The sequence below is a fragment of the Saccostrea echinata genome, unplaced genomic scaffold (genome assembly GCF_033153115.1).
Source record: "Saccostrea echinata isolate AGI-Se365-2 ecotype Australia unplaced genomic scaffold, CSIRO_AGI_Sech_v1 ptg000023l, whole genome shotgun sequence".
Taxonomy (NCBI): Eukaryota; Metazoa; Mollusca; class Bivalvia; order Ostreida; family Ostreidae; genus Saccostrea; species Saccostrea echinata.
The window spans coordinates 532,658-550,190 of record NW_026889772.1 but is presented as its reverse complement, the minus strand read 5'-3'; the positions used below and the strand labels follow the sequence as shown (position 1 = coordinate 550,190).

At 36.5% G+C, this 17,533-nt stretch overlaps 1 long non-coding RNA gene across 1 annotated transcript in view; it reads right to left on the bottom strand.

The window, feature by feature from the left end:
- Positions 1 to 8,536: 8,536 nt before the first annotated feature.
- Positions 8,537 to 17,533, bottom strand: part of LOC133191020 (uncharacterized) — a 70,836-nt gene continuing 61,839 nt past the window's right edge. The window contains exons 4-5 of the long non-coding RNA XR_009721653.1: positions 11,946 to 12,062; positions 8,537 to 8,895 (exon numbers count right to left, since the gene is read on the bottom strand). This is a non-coding gene — a long non-coding RNA (uncharacterized LOC133191020). The remainder of the gene's footprint in view (positions 8,896 to 11,945; positions 12,063 to 17,533) is intronic.

Genomic DNA, 17,533 nt, shown 5'->3' with positions numbered 1-17,533 from the left:
AAACGACAGGTCCCTTTTTTTAGAACATCGAATTTTACTTATCGCATAAAAACGTAAAAACGTACTTTACACAGTTCGTGTTTTATAATCTTAAAGTGAAAGACATTTTTGAAAATAGGTGATGCATGTGTCTGGTTTCAAATTATATTTTATGTAGCCAACATTTACTTGAGGAATTGATAAAGTTTAAAAGGGTATCGTTTTTGTTCGATTTTCATCCGACTATAAGTTTTAAAAATATTCTCTACTATCGTCTCCATCATTTAGACGCATGCCTTTTTCAAACATATCGAAGCGGTTTGATGATCAAGACTCATTTCCATTGTTTACTTTATTTATTTCCCGGGCGACAATTGATGGTTACATCAATGTTTTCTTGTTATTTATGTGAAGCGTTACTAAATTTTACATGAAGTAATTAAGATAAGCGGACTGATATATTAAATTTGACAAAGTATGTCAAACTAAATGTAACATTTTCCAATACGCGTGATTTTGTTAAAGGGGGAGGAAATAAGCACCTCCTTCAAATTTACCTGGTCTTAGAACCCCTGTCAATCATCTGAAATTAAGCCTTGGATTGGATACTTGGATTTGATTGACATTTAGTTTTCTGCCGTTGTGTATATCTTGTGTACCTTGTCTGGAGCTTGTACCGACCATCAAATTTACATTCAGGCTTTTGATGCCTACCGCAAATGCCAACGTGATAAAGAAGCAATCAAGGCATTTTTTAATTCATAAGAATATGCCATAAATATAATCATTTTGTCAAATAATTAAATAAATGATAAGAAAAATCATGCTTATATATCAAAATTGTAATTTAAAAAAGGGGATTTTATTTCACGATTACAATCGATAATTCTAATTTGTCAAAACATAATTTAACTGACGTACATTTATTCTACCTTAACAAAATATACCGACCCGCGTTTGAAATATCATGGAATTATATAAATAAAAAAAAAATTTTAAAACAAGTATGACAACATTGTAATATTGCTCAAGTGAAACTTTATAAGACAAATACGTGTCGCTTTTCTTCAAGACATGGTGACGAAGTTACAGTATAATAACCAGTTTTAGAAGAGAAATTATTCGGATTATAACATCTTGCTTTGCATATAATATTTGAAATTATGAATCCCGAAGGAAAAAAGTACAATGCAGGTGATTCAATTCCCGTTTCACCTATAGCTGTCGGGGGAATCACCCCCGGTCCAAAGCCCTGGCCATTTTTACAGACAATGCGTCATGGAAAAATCACGTAGGAATTATCTTCTAAAAATATTTATTTAGTTTATTATATTTCTACAAAATTTAGCCTCCAAACAGCCGTATCTTCTATGCCTAGAGCTCTGTGGTCAGTCGACCAAATCGTAGACATTTAAACTATAAATGTTTCGTACGCCTTATTCCCGCAGATCACAGGCCAAACACAGCTATCTTCTTTTGTCGTGTAATAATGAAAAAAATTAAAGATATATTCCAGAAAATTCAGAGTGGAAATGTGAGAGCAAAACCAACTCACCAGTATTGTCAGTCTGTGCTCGGTGATGTGTGCAGAGTTCAACAAATTGAAAACACCCGGTGAAACGTAAACATTAACAATAACAGAGCCCTTGCCCTGTTTACAAAATAGTTTACGTTCTACCGGGTGTGTTCAATTTGTTAAACTCTGCAGAGATTACTTCAAATCTCTATCTTTGCCCCTTTAAGATGTCTCTGGTTTCAGTTGGTTCAAATACACAAATCTATATTTCTTACTGCTCACTCAGTAGTTCTCCATATATATACATGTATCCCATATAAATTCTATAATTTTCACTGACCTTGTTCGAGATAATTATGACTACTTTTGCCACGTACTGATACAAGAGGCCCAAGGGCCTTAACGGCCACCTGAGTACAATACAACAATTTAGAGGATCCATAAACTGATAAATGAAGCTTTGTTGCCCAAAAGCAAGAAAAACAGTATGATCAGTATCAACAAAATAATTGGTCTAGTATCCCTCTGTCCCTCATTTATCACTATTACCATGCAGACTATTAACAAAATGTCTATTTTTTAACCCCATATTATTGCTTCTCATGGTGGCCTCTCTTGGCCTTTGAAGAACATATAAAAAGATAAGTTATTTTTGTCTCATTTTTATTCATTTATTATTTCCAAGTCTACCTGATCATTAAAACTTTGAATGTATTTTTTGTATTATACAATAAATATTCTTGCATAATTCTCTTATTCTATTAACCTTTCAAGTACATTATTTACAGTGATTAATTATCAAAGGTGAATGGCAAAGGGGAATAACTTCGCTCAGCAGAATACAAGTTAAAAGAGCCCTGGCCAGGACCAGAACACTTGACTAAATGGTCCAGGTGTTCAAAATGCTGGTAAAAATACCCTTGCACATGTTGCATATTAAAACTTTTACTCTGTTTGCCTCGAATATGCCCAGAAGCATAGAAGATTTTCAAAGAAATGCATTTTCACTTTATTTTTAAATAAATAAAACCCCATCCTTACACCAGAACATCTGACCATGAACTCACAATTCTGGAAGAAACACCCTTGCACATCATAACTTTACACTTGTTTCTTTGCTTTATAACCAGTAGTACAAAAAAATATTTTGAAAGAAATTATGCATTTTCACTATATAATCAATAGAGCCCCCCCCTTCACCATATCCCCTGACCCAGGGGCCATGACTTCACAATTTTGGAAGAGGCATTTTTCTGTATCATAACCATGCACTATCTTTGTTTGAAAAATACCCAAGTGCAGAGAAAAAGATTTTGAAAGATTTTATGCATTTTCCCTATATAATCAATAGAGTTCTGTCCTAACACCAGAACCCCTGACCCAAGGGCCATGAAATTCATAATTTCTGAGGAGGCAGCCATGCTCATCATAACTTTGTACTTAGTTTATTTAATATCCAGGAGCAGAGAAGAAAATTTTCAAAGAATTAATGCATTTTCACTATATGTATCAATAGAGCCCTGCCCCAACACCAGAACCCCTGACCAAAGGGCCATTAAATTCACAATTTTGGAAGAGGCACTCTTGCTCTTCATAACTATGCACTAAGTTAGTTTATTTAATACCCAGGAACAGAGAAGAAGATTTTCAAAGTATTAATGCAATTTTACTGTATAATCAATAGAGCCCCACCTAACACCAGAACCCCTGACCCAGGGGCCATGAAATTCACAATTTCTGAAAAGGCAGCCATGCTCACCATAACTATATTCTTAGTTAGTTTATTTAATACCGAGTAGCAGAGATTTTCAATGAATTAATGTATTTTCACTATATAATTAATAGAGCCCCGCCCTAACACCAGAACCCCTGAACCAGGGGCCATGAAATTCACAATTTCTGAAAAGACAGCCATGCTCACCATAAATAAGTTTTTAGTTAGTTTTTAAAATACCCAGGAGCAGAGAAAATTTTCAGTGAATTAATGTATTTTCACTATATGATTAATAGAGCCCCACCCTAACACCAAAACCCCTGACCCTGGGGCCATGAATTTCACAATTTTGGAAGAGGCACTCTTGCTCTCCATAACTATGTACTTAGTTTATTGAATACCCAGGAGCAGAGAAGAAGATTTTCAAAGAATTAATGCATTTTCACTATATAATTAATAGAGCCCTGCCCTAACACCAGAACCCCTGACCCTGGGGCCATGAAATTCCCAATTTTGGAAGAGGCGCTCTTGCTCATCATAACTATGCACTAAGTCTATTTAATACCCAGAAGCAGAGAAGAAGATTTTTAAAGAATTAATGCATTTTCACTATATAATTAATAGAGCCCCACCCTAACACCAGAATCCCTGACCCAGGGGCCATGAAATTCACAATTTTGGAAGAGGCACTCTTGCTCTCCATAACTATGTACTTAGTTAGTTTATTTTATACCCAGGAGCAGAGAAGAAGATTTTCATAGAAATAATGCACTTTCACTATATGATCTATTTAGCCCCACCCTAGCACCAGAACCCCTGACCCTGGGGCCATGAATTTCACAATTTTGGAAGAAGCACTCTTGCTCTTCATAACTATGCACTAAGTTAGTTTATTTAATACCCAGAAGCAGAGAAGAAGATTTTCAAAGAATTAATGCATTTTCACTATATAATCAATAGAGCCCCGCCCTAACACCAGAACCCCTGACCCTGGGGCCATGAAATTCACAATTTTGGAAAAGGCACTCTTGCTCATTATAACTATGTACTTAGTTAGTTTACTGAATACCCAGAAGCAGAGAAGAAGATTTTCAAAGAAACAAGAGGCCCATGGGCCACATCGCTCACCTGAGCACATTGGCTAGGGAAAAAAAAGCAAAAATCAGTTTAGTATTGAAAAGTTAACGAAGGGGGGGGGGGGGTTGGGGGGTTGAATTTTAAAGTACCTGATGATGCTTTCATATCAATATAACAAATGGCATTGCTGTTCTTGAGCAGAAGAATTTTTCCCATATATTCATTTGTAAAAATTTGATCCCCCATTGTGGCCCCACCCTACCCCCGGGGTCCCTCATTTGAACAAATTTCATTCTACACTACCCAAGGATGCCTCCATATCAATTTTACTAATCATGGCTTTTCTGTTCTTGAGAAAAAGATTTTTTCCTGTATATTTCTATGTAAAACTTTGATCCCCCATTGTGGCCCCACCCTACACCCATGGGGTCATGATTTGAACAAATTTAAATCTACACTACCTGAGGATGCTTCCATATAAATATGACCAAGCATGGCTTCGCTGTTCTTAAGAAGAAGATTTTTAGAGATATTTTCCTATATATTTCTATGTAAAACTTTGATCCCCCATTGTGGCCCCACCCTACACCCATGGGGTCATGATTTGAACAAATTTAAATCTACACTACCTGAGGATGCTTCCATATAAATATGACCAAGCATGGCTTCGCTGTTCTTAAGAAGAAGATTTTTAGAGATATTTTCCTATATATTTCTATGTAAAACTTTGATCCCCCATTGTGGCCCCACCCTACACCCATGGGGTCATGATTTGAACAAATTTAAATCTACACTACCTGAGGATGCTTCCATATAAATATGACCAAGCATGGCTTCGCTGTTCTTAAGAAGAAGATTTTTAGAGATATTTTCCTATATATTTCTATGTAAAACTTTGATCCCCCATTATGGCCCCACCCTACCCCCGGGGGTCATGATTTGAACAAATTTGAATCTACACTACCTGAGGATGCTTCCATATAAATTTGACCAATCATGGCTTTGCTGTTCTTAAGAGGAAGATTTTTTAAGACATTTTCCTATATATTTCTATGTAAAACTTTGATCCCCCATTGTGGCCCCAACCTAACCCGGGGGTCATGATTTGAACAAACTTGAATCTACACTACCTGAGGATGCTTCCATATAAATATGACCAATCATGGCTTTGCTGTTCTTAAGAGGAAGATTTTTTAAGATATTTTCCTATATATTTCTATGTAAAACTTTGATCCCCCATTGTGGCCCCACCCTAACCCGGGGGTCATGATTTGAACAAACTTGAATCTACATTACCTGAGGATGCTTCCATATAAATATGACCAATCATGGCTTTGCTGTTCTTAAGAAGAAGATTTTTTAAGATATTTTCATATATATTTCTATGTAAAACTTTGATCCCCCATTGTGGCCCCACCCTACCCCCGGGGGTCATGATTTGAACAAACTTGAATCTACACTACCTGAGGATGCTTCAATATAAATATGACCAATCATGGCTTTGCTGTTCTTAAGAAGAAGATTTTTAAAGATATTTTCCTATATTTTTCTATGTAAAACTTTGATCCCCCATTGTGGCCCCACCCTACACCCATGGGGTCATGATTTGAACAAATTTAAATCTACACTACCTGAGGATGCTTCCATATAAATATGACCAATCATGGCTTTGCTGTTCTTAAGAAGAAGATTTTTAAAGATATTTTCCTATATATTTCTATGTAAAACTTTGATCCCCCATTGTGGCCCCACCCTACACCCATGGGGTCATGATTTGAACAAATTTAAATCTACACTACCTGAGGATGCTTCCATATAAATATGACCAAGCATGGCTTCGCTGTTCTTAAGAAGAAGATTTTTAGAGATATTTTCCTATATATTTCTATGTAAAACTTTGATCCCCCATTGTGGCCCCACCCAACACCCATGGGGTCATGATTTGAACAAATTTAAATCTACACTACCTGAGGATGCTTCCATATAAATATGACCAATCATGGCTTCGCTGTTCTTAAGAAGAAGATTTTTAGAGATATTTTCCTATATATTTCTATGTAAAACTTTGATCCCCCATTATGGCCCCACCCTACCCCCGGGGGTCATGATTTGAACAAACTTGAATCTACACTACCTGAGGATGCTTCCATATAAATTTGACCAATCATGGCTTTGCTGTTCTTAAGAGGAAGATTTTTTAAGATATTTTCCTATATATTTCTATGTAAAACTTTGATCCCCCATTGTGGCCCCAACCTAACCCGGGGGTCATGATTTGAACAAACTTGAATCTACACTACCTGAGGATGCTTCCATATAAATATGACCAATCATGGCTTTGCTGTTCTTAAGAGGAAGATTTTTTAAGATATTTTCCTATATATTTCTATGTAAAACTTTGATCCCCCATTGTGGCCCCACCCTAACCCGGGGGTCATGATTTGAACAAACTTGAATCTACATTACCTGAGGATGCTTCCATATAAATATGACCAATCATGGCTTTGCTGTTCTTAAGAAGAAGATTTTTAAAGATATTTTCATATATATTTCTATGTAAAACTTTGATCCCCCATTGTGGCCCCACCCTACCCCCGGGGGTCATGATTTGAACAAACTTGAATCTACACTACCTGAGGATGCTTCAATATAAATATGACCAATCATGGCTTTGCTGTTCTTAAGAAGAAGATTTTTAAAGATATTTTCCTATATTTTTCTATGTAAAACTTTGATCCCCCATTGTGGCCCCACCCTACACCCATGGGGTCATGATTTGAACAAATTTAAATCTACACTACCTGAGGATGCTTCCATATAAATATGACCAATCATGGCTTTGCTGTTCTTAAGAAGAAGATTTTTTAAGATATTTTCCTATATATTTCTATGTAAAACTTGGATCCCCCATTGTGGCCCCACCCTACCCCCGGGGGTCATGATTTGAACAAACTTGAATCTACACTACCTGAGGATGCTTCCATATAAATATGACCAATCATGGCTTTGCTGTTCTTAAGAAGAAGATTTTTTAAGATATTTTCCTATATATTTCTATGTAAAACTTTGATCCCCCATTGTGGCCCCACCCTACCCCCGGGGGTCAAGATTTGAACAAACATGAATCTACACTACCTGAGGATGTTTCCACATACGTTTCATCTTTTCTGGCCTAGTGGTTCTTGAGAAGAAGATTTTTAAATGATGCCATTATTTTTTCACTAATTCCTAATTATCTCCCCTTGAAAGAGGGCGTCGCCCTTTATTTGAACAAACTTGAATCCCCTTCACCCAAGGATACTTTGTGGCAAGTTTGGTTGAATTTGGCCCAGTGGTTCTTGAGAAGAAGTTGAAAATGTGAAAAGTTTACAGACGGACGGACAGACGGACGGACGGACGGACAGACGGACGACGGACAAAATGTGATCAGAAAAGCTCACTTGAGCCTTTGGCTCAGGTGAGCTAATAATGCACTTTCACTATATGATCTATATAGCCCCACCCTATCACCAGAACCCCTGACCCTGGGGCCATGAATTTCACAATTTTGGTAGAGGGCTCAATGCTTATTACAATTATACCAACAGTTTGACTGCTTGATGTCCAGGAGTAAAGAAGAAGATTTTTAAAGATTGCATTAATTTTGGTGGTTTTAGCCCCACCCCTCAGGCCCCAGGGGGGCAGGGACCATGAAATTCACAATTTTTGTTCCCCTTCATCCATAGATGCTATATGCCAAATTTGGTTGAAAATGGTTCAGTGGTTTCAGAGAAGAAGCTAAAAATGTTCAAAAGTTAACGCACGACGGACGAAAACAGATAGCAATAGGTCACCTGAGTGACTCAGGTGACTTAATAACTTGTATTTATTTATAGCTAGATTTACTAAATATCATAAAATATTGAAATATTTTTGGATGTTTGTAAATGCTTTTTATTGTAGGCCATATTGTATACTCCTAGCTCAGAGGTTCCCGAGGAATTTTTGATGACCCCAATTTTGCATTTTCTTGATTATCTCTCCTTTGAATTGGGCATGGTCCTTCCTTTGAAAAATATTGAAGTCTTTTTACCCATGGATAGTAGTTCGCAAGAAAAAGTTTTTTAAAAAGTGGAAAGTTACTAGTAATAGATGGACTAATATACATATAGACATACATCAAGCACGGGTGATCAGAAAAGCTTACTTGACAGCTGATGAGATGAAAATGGCAGTGTGTAAAAGAAACATTCTTCTTATTTCACAGTTAATATTTTATTCAGTTAAATTTTTACAGTTATGAGTACTACCACAAAAATTGCTAAATTTAATCAAATAAGGTAAAAAAAAAAGGAAGTTCGGTATGGAGAGATACAGTCTGTACTAGAGTACCGTTTTGTGGAGTCCATTACGATGAAAGTCAATACTTGAGCACTGTTTTGTAAAATTCATGAAGTCGAGCTGTTAGTCAGTACTTGAGAACTGTTTCAATAAAGAACTCCATCCTCGACTAATAGTCCAGTAACACAAGTGGCATTAGTACTGATTTTTCCAGTTGGTAGAATTGTAGGTAACTGAAAGGTATCCTTCCAACAAGTGTCAGCAATCTACACTATGTCACAATCCCTCTCTAAAAGAAAAAGTCATAATTCATTTTGAGTTGAATCAACTGTGTAGTACAAACATTTACCTTTCTTCAGGTCTGGATGATTTCCAAATATGGAAGTCAAGATCGATAACTGAAAGTTGCTATAAATATACATCATATACACGTAAATATTTCTCCGCCAAATCAGAAAACAGCATTTTTACTCACCCCAAAACATATTTCAAAGGAACAAAAAGAGAACACATGCTTTTGTTTTTTTCATCAGAAAGATTTTTTTGACAAAAAATCTTAAGTAAGATGAAAAGTTTGGAAGAATAAGGTATTCCCCACATATTTACCGTGAACAAACTTGACATTTTCATCTTGGAAAAGAAAAAAAAATTAATGCATGTAACAATGCGATCGTTTACGGAAGAATAGATCACATTGTCAAGCTATTATCAAGTACAATTATAACATTTACCAGAACATACTCTTCGTTGGTAAATATAATTTTGCTTTGACGTCCGATTTTGATAGATATAGAGTATTCATCGTTTGGATTACATGTCATTTTAGAATAACACGGGTTTCATAAGCGCCGAAAACCATGTTATATACACTTTAAATGGACATAAGGAAAGGTGTAAAACGTGGAGAAAAGGGAATGTAGATGAATGCTTTTTATCACCGTATCTTACCTCGCATACCAGAAACTGCATGGACGATTTTGTAATAAGCACTCAGGAAATAATTATATGTAAGACTGTTATATTCCCATACAAAAACATTTTCATGTCAGGTTCTAAAAACTGAAAATCTGCCGTATTTACATTAAATTTCTTGGCACAAGTTAAACTTTTGGGATTGCTACCTCGTAGTGACAAATTTTTAATCCCACTTAGAATTTATTCTAAGCTTTCAAGTCGGTTTGTTCACGGTAGAATTGTCAAATATACTATATCATTCGTAAATGTGCATAAAGTTTACAAAAAGTTTGTTCTAAAAAATCTTTTGAGCAAAAAACTTTAAAACCACGTGTTTTATTTATTTGCTCATGGGTTTGTCTAAATGCTGTTAACTGATTGGTCAGAAGGATTTGCACCTTCTTTATTCTGTGTATTTATAGCAATTCACGGTTATCGTTCTTGACTTCTATATTTGGAAATCGTCCAGACCTGTTCTTTAATGCATATATTTCTTCTTTTATTTTCTGGTATCAGTTGTCTGACTGTTAAAACACTTTTCTGATTGGAAATTCTATAAGAAGAGGCCCATGGGGCACAATGCTACCTGAGTCAATATACCTTGTCGTTCTTCATCAGCAGATTACTAATATTAATGGCTTTGTTATTCTTGAGATGTTGGAAGACTTTTTCAAATATATTCTTATGTACAACTTTGATCCCCCATTTTGGCCCCAACCATAGCCCTGAGGGTCATGATTTGGACAAATTTAAATCTTACACTATCTGAAGATGCTTCCATATCACCCAAGACTAATTATAGCTTTGTTGTTCTTGAAAAATTTTTTAAAGATTTTTTCTATGTAGTCCTACGTAAAACTTTATCATTATGGCCCACCCTACCCTGGGGATCATGATTTTAACAATTTGAATCTACACTTCCTGCTTCCATATCATTATGACTAATCATGGCTTTGTTGTTCTTGAAAAGAAGATTTTCCCTATATATTCCAGTGTAAAACTTTAAATCTTTATTGCATGAATGATGGACAGACAAGATACATGTAAGACACACAGAACCAAATCTAATACTCGAAAGGGCCCCAAGATACAGTCTTAAAGGCGGAGATTTTAAGCACGACCTTCAAAAATACCTGGTCTGTGTACCTCTGTCAATCAAGTGCATTAAGGTCCATCATTAGGTGCTAAAACTTGATTGACATTTACTTACTAGTCCCCATGTTTACCCTATACACTTTGTTTGGCAGTCATGGTGACCTTTGGTCCTTTGACATTTTCCACATAGGGAGATGTATTACTATGATTACTATTGGAAATTTTTAGCTTGATAATAACTTTTAGTATTTGAAATAACTATAATTTTCTTCATGATAATATATCAAACTTTGGTATAAATAACTTTTTTTTTCAAAATAAATTTACATTTACAGTATAATCCATTCAGTATTCAAACCTGAATTGAGAAAACATTAATTGGGATATGCTAAAAATATCCATTATATATGTATAGTGGAAATGTCATGTAATTAAATTTAAAGTTTCTAATCATGACTACCTTGTAATTTTGCTTTATATTTTAGATAAGACTTTAGAAGCAACTCTTTCTTTGAGCATGTTTAGATGTTTTGACATGGTGACAAAAATTAGGATATACATTGTACCTTTATCTTCAAAAAATGCAGCTAACAGCTCTATTTTTATAAATTATAGATGAACTCCCAGGTATGAACGTATAAAGTATAAAGTGTGAATCCAAACTTAAAAAACCAAAAGTTTGACTTCTTGGGTATTTTATTGTGTATTAAATCATGGTATAAGGAAACAAATGATCACAGGTACACTGCTAGCACTCAAGGCATTTACACCTGTACAAAATAAGCCCCTCCCTAACCGGGAATTCACCACCCAGGAAAAATCTCTGCCTTTAAAAGTAATAACTTTGATAACGATGGGACAATGAATGCAAAACTCAAACCTCAAATGTAAGTCATTAATATCAGAAGACATGCCAAAAAATCAACATATTTACAAGCACATGGTGGTCCCCCCCCCCCCCCAATCATGATTTGAACAAACTTGAATCAACACTATCTCACAAAACATTCACATTTCATCTGTCTGGCCCAGTGGTGCTTGAGATTTAAAATGTTGCAACCCAATTTTCATCATTTCTGAATTATCTCCCCTTGGAAATGTTTATGGCTCTTTGTTTAAACAAATCAGTTTCTCAGTATATGATAAGTATATCAAAAGGGTAGTTGTATAAATGACAAAATTGCAATCAGATCATCACTTGGACTAAAAAGTGAAACAAAAAGATCAAGTGATCACTCAATCTTTTAATTAGACCTATCATAAGTTTGTTTAAAAGTGGTGCTGACTTACCTGACTCACTTGTCCTAAATTAAAGTACACATATGTTATTGCTAATATTTGTGTCCAGTAGCCTTTTCCAGGGGGCACATTGGTAAAAGAATCTTTTGTATGCTGAATTCTTCTTTTCTGAAAGAAAACAGCTGGCAGTGTTTCATAAGAACAGTAAGAGCCAGGCCTAATGTAATGGTAATGCATTTTTACCAAATTACCATAAAGAAATAAGACTTATTGTGTGAAAATTTCATATTAAAGTTGCAATTAATTCTCTTTTAATACAATACTTCCAAAAAATGTTAGAAATGACCATTAAAAATTTCAAAAGCATTTCAATTACATTTTGGATTTTAATTTTGTTTTTTTAACCACAGAATGTGGAAATCAATGTCACAAAAAGTGATTTTTTGTTATCAATATTATTGTATTCTTACAACTAAGGTTCCGGACAGAAGAAGGAAAGTGTATATTACCCCTCTTATGCAAAAAGCAAAAGGGAGATAGGAAGAAGGAGAAGTGTAACTAACTCTTAATAATTTAGGCCTTAAGTCTACCATTTAAGAACAAAAACTACACCCTTCTGTTGCCTCTTACATCACGAACCTAATGGGCTGAGCATCTATTCTCTAAACCCTTGAAACCCAAGGTGCTAAACCTATTTTAAACAAAGGGGTTAACTTAAAAGACAACCCTCTAACCCAATCCTCCTAACACAAAACCAATCAAATACAAGGACACTAACTTAAAATACCTCCCTCTAACCCAAACCTTCTAACAGAAAATGATGACCCCACAAGCTAAATAGACCAACCTCCCACTGCCCTCTCCTAACACAAAATGACGTCAAGAAGCTTAACCAATCAAATCAAAAGAACTTTAACCAATCAAATAGAAAAGACTAACTTAAAATACCTCCCTCTAACCCAAACCTTCTAACAGAAAATGATGACCCCACAAGCTAAATAGACCAACCTCCCACCGCCCTCTCCTAACACAAAATGACGTCAAGAAGCTTAACCAATCAAATCAAAAGAACTTTAACCAATCAAATAGAAAAGACTAACTTAAAATACCTCCCTCTAACCCAAACCTTCTAACAGAAAATGATGACCCCACAAGCTAAATAGACCAACCTCCCACCGCCCTCTCCTAACACAAAATGACGTCAAGAAGCTTAACCAATCAAATGAACAGAACTTTAACCAATCAAATAGAAAAGACTAACTTAAAATACCTCCCTCTAACCCAAACCTTCTAACAGAAAATGATGACCCCGCAAGCTAAATAGACCAACCTCCCACCGCCCTCTCCTAACACAAAATGACATCAAGAAGCTTAACCAATCAAATGCAAAGAACTTTAACCAATCAAAAACAAACAGAATAACTAAAAAGACCCTCTTCTAACCAAACCCTCCTAACACCTAAAGGGAAGAATTTTCTGTGAGGTTGTACTTTTTAAGCACACACCAACTTAAAGTCCAGCCTCTCAGAAAATTCAGAGCCTAAATCTACCCCTCAAACTACACCCTTCTGTCGCCTCTTACGACAAGCCCCTATTGGGCTGAGGATCTATTCTCTAAGTTCCTGATCCCCAAGGAGCTTAACCAATCAAATATAGGGAGACTAACTTAAAATACCTCCCTCTAACCCAAACCTTCTAACAGAAAATGATGACCCCACAAGCTAAATAGACCAACCTCCCACCGCCCTCTCCTAACACAAAATGACGTCAAGAAGCTTAACCAATCAAATCAAAAGAACTTTAACCAATCAAATAGAAAAGACTAACTTAAAATACCTCCCTCTAACCCAAACCTTCTAACAGAAAATGATGACCCCACAAGCTAAATAGACCAACCTCCCACCGCCCTCTCCTAACACAAAATGACGTCAAGAAGCTTAACCAATCAAATGAACAGAACTTTAACCAATCAAATAGAAAAGACTAACTTAAAATACCTCCCTCTAACCCAAACCTTCTAACAGAAAATGATGACCCCACAAGCTAAATAGACCAACCTCCCACCGCCCTCTCCTAACACAAAATGACGTCAAGAAGCTTAACCAATCAAATGAACAGAACTTTAACCAATCAAATAGAAAAGACTAACTTAAAATACCTCCCTCTAACCCAAACCTTCTAACAGAAAATGATGACCCCACAAGCTAAATAGACCAACCTCCCACCGCCCTCTCCTAACACAAAATGACGTCAAGAAGCTTAACCAATCAAATGCAAAGAACTTTAACCAATCAAAAACAAACAGAATAACTAAAAAGACCCTCTTCTAACCAAACCCTCCTAACACCTAAAGGGAAGAATTTTCTGTGAGGTTGTACTTTTTAAGCACACACCAACTTAAAGTCCAGCCTCTCAGAAAATTCAGAGCCTAAGTCTACCCCTTAAACTACACCCTTCTGTCGCCTCTTACGACAAGCCCCTATTGGGCTGAGGATCTATTCTCTAAGTTCCTGATCCCCAAGGAGCTTAACCAATCAAATATAGGGAGACTAACTTAAAATACCTCCCTCTAACCCAAACCTTCTAACAGAAAATGATGACCCCACAAGCTAAATAGACCAACCTCCCACCGCCCTCTCCTAACACAAAATGACGTCAAGAAGCTTAACCAATCAAATGAAAAGAGCTTTAACCAATCAAATAGAAAAGACTAACTTAAAATACCTCCCTCTAACCCAAACCTTCTAACAGAAAATGATGACCCCACAAGCTAAATAGACCAACCTCCCACCGCCCTCTCCTAACACAAAATGACGTCAAGAAGCTTAACCAATCAAATCAAAAGAACTTTAACCAATCAAATACAAAAGACTAACTTAAAATACCTCCCTCTAACCCAAACCTTCTAACAGAAAATGATGACCCCACAAGCTAAATAGACCAACCTCCCACCGCCCTCTCCTAACACAAAATGACGTCAAGAAGCTTAACCAATCAAATGAACAGAACTTTAACCAATCAAATAGAAAAGACTAACTTAAAATACCTCCCTCTAACCCAAACCTTCTAACAGAAAATGATGACCCCACAAGCTAAATAGACCAACCTCCCACCGCCCTCTCCTAACACAAAATGACGTCAAGAAGCTTAACCAATCAAATGCAAAGAACTTTAACCAATCAAAAACAAACAGAATAACTAAAAAGACCCTCTTCTAACCAAACCCTCCTAACACCTAAAGGGAAGAATTTTCTGTGAGGTTGTACTTTTTAAGCACACACCAACTTAAAGTCCAGCCTCTCAGAAAATTCAGAGCCTAAGTCTACCCCTTAAACTACACCCTTCTGTCGCCTCTTACGACAAGCCCCTATTGGGCTGAGGATCTATTCTCTAAGTTCCTGATCCCCAAGGAGCTTAACCAATCAAATATAGGGAGACTAACTTAAAATACCTCCCTCTAACCCAAACCTTCTAACAGAAAATGATGACCCCACAAGCTAAATAGACCAACCTCCCACCGCCCTCTCCTAACACAAAATGACGTCAAGAAGCTTAACCAATCAAATGAAAAGAACTTTAACCAATCAAATACAAAAGACTAACTTAAAATACCTCCCTCTAACCCAAACCTTCTAACAGAAAATGATGACCCCACAAGCTAAATAGACCAACCTCCCACCGCCCTCTCCTAACACAAAATGACGTCAAGAAGCTTAACCAATCAAATCAAAAGAACTTTAACCAATCAAATACAAAAGACTAACTTAAAATACCTCCCTCTAACCCAAACCTTCTAACAGAAAATGATGACCCCACAAGCTAAATAGACCAACCTCCCACCGCCCTCTCCTAACACAAAATGACGTCAAGAAGCTTAACCAATCAAATGAAAAGAACTTTAACCAATCAAATAGAAAAGACTAACTTAAAATACCTCCCTCTAACCCAAACCTTCTAACAGAAAATGATGACCCCACAAGCTAAATAGACCAACCTCCCACCGCCCTCTCCTAACACAAAATGACGTCAAGAAGCTTAACCAATCAAATCAAAAGAACTTTAACCAATCAAATACAAAAGACTAACTTAAAATACCTCCCTCTAACCCAAACCTTCTAACAGAAAATGATGACCCCACAAGCTAAATAGACCAACCTCCCACCGCCCTCTCCTAACACAAAATGACGTCAAGAAGCTTAACCAATCAAATCAAAAGAACTTTAACCAATCAAATACAAAAGACTAACTTAAAATACCTCCCTCTAACCCAAACCTTCTAACAGAAAATGATGACCCCACAAGCTAAATAGACCAACCTCCCACCGCCCTCTCCTAACACAAAATGACGTCAAGAAGCTTAACCAATCAAATGAACAGAACTTTAACCAATCAAATACAAAAGACTAACTTAAAATACCTCCCTCTAACCCAAACCTTCTAACAGAAAATGATGACCCCACAAGCTAAATAGACCAACCTCCCACCGCCCTCTCCTAACACAAAATGACGTCAAGAAGCTTAACCAATCAAATGCAAAGAACTTTAACCAATCAAAAACAAACAGAATAACTAAAAAGACCCTCTTCTAACCAAACCCTCCTAACACCTAAAGGGAAGAATTTTCTGTGAGGTTGTACTTTTTAAGCACACACCAACTTAAAGTCCAGCCTCTCAGAAAATTCAGAGCCTAAGTCTACCCCTTAAACTACACCTTTCTGTCGCCTCTTACGACAAGCCCCTATTGGGCTGAGGATCTATTCTCTAAGTTCCTGATCCCCAAGGAGCTTAACCAATCAAATATAGGGAGACTAACTTAAAATACCTCCCTCTAACCCAAACCTTCTAACAGAAAATGATGACCCCACAAGCTAAATAGACCAACCTCCCACCGCCCTCTCCTAACACAAAATGACGTCAAGAAGCTTAACCAATCAAATCAAAAGAACTTTAACCAATCAAATACAAAAGACTAACTTAAAATACCTCCCTCTAACCCAAACCTTCTAACAGAAAATGACCCCACAAGCTAAATAGACCAACCTCCCACCGCCCTCTCCTAACACAAAATGACGTCAAGAAGCTTAACCAATCAAATGAAAAGAACTTTAACCAATCAAATAGAAAAGACTAACTTAAAATACCTCCCTCTAACCCAAACCTTCTAACAGAAAATGATGACCCCACAAGCTAAATAGACCAACCTCCCACCGCCCTCTCCTAACACAAAATGACGTCAAGAAGCTTAACCAATCAAATCAAAAGAACTTTAACCAATCAAATACAAAAGACTAACTTAAAATACCTCCCTCTAACCCAAACCTTCTAACAGAAAATGATGACCCCACAAGCTAAATAGACCAACCTCCCACCGCCCTCTCCTAACACAAAATGACGTCAAGAAGCTTAACCAATCAAATGAACAGAACTTTAACCAATCAAATAGAAAAGACTAACTTAAAATACCTCCCTCTAACCCAAACCTTCTAACAGAAAATGATGACCCCACAAGCTAAATAGACCAACCTCCCACCGCCCTCTCCTAACACAAAATGACGTCAAGAAGCTTAACCAATCAAATGCAAAGAACTTTAACCAATCAAAAACAAACAGAATAACTAAAAAGACCCTCTTCTAACCAA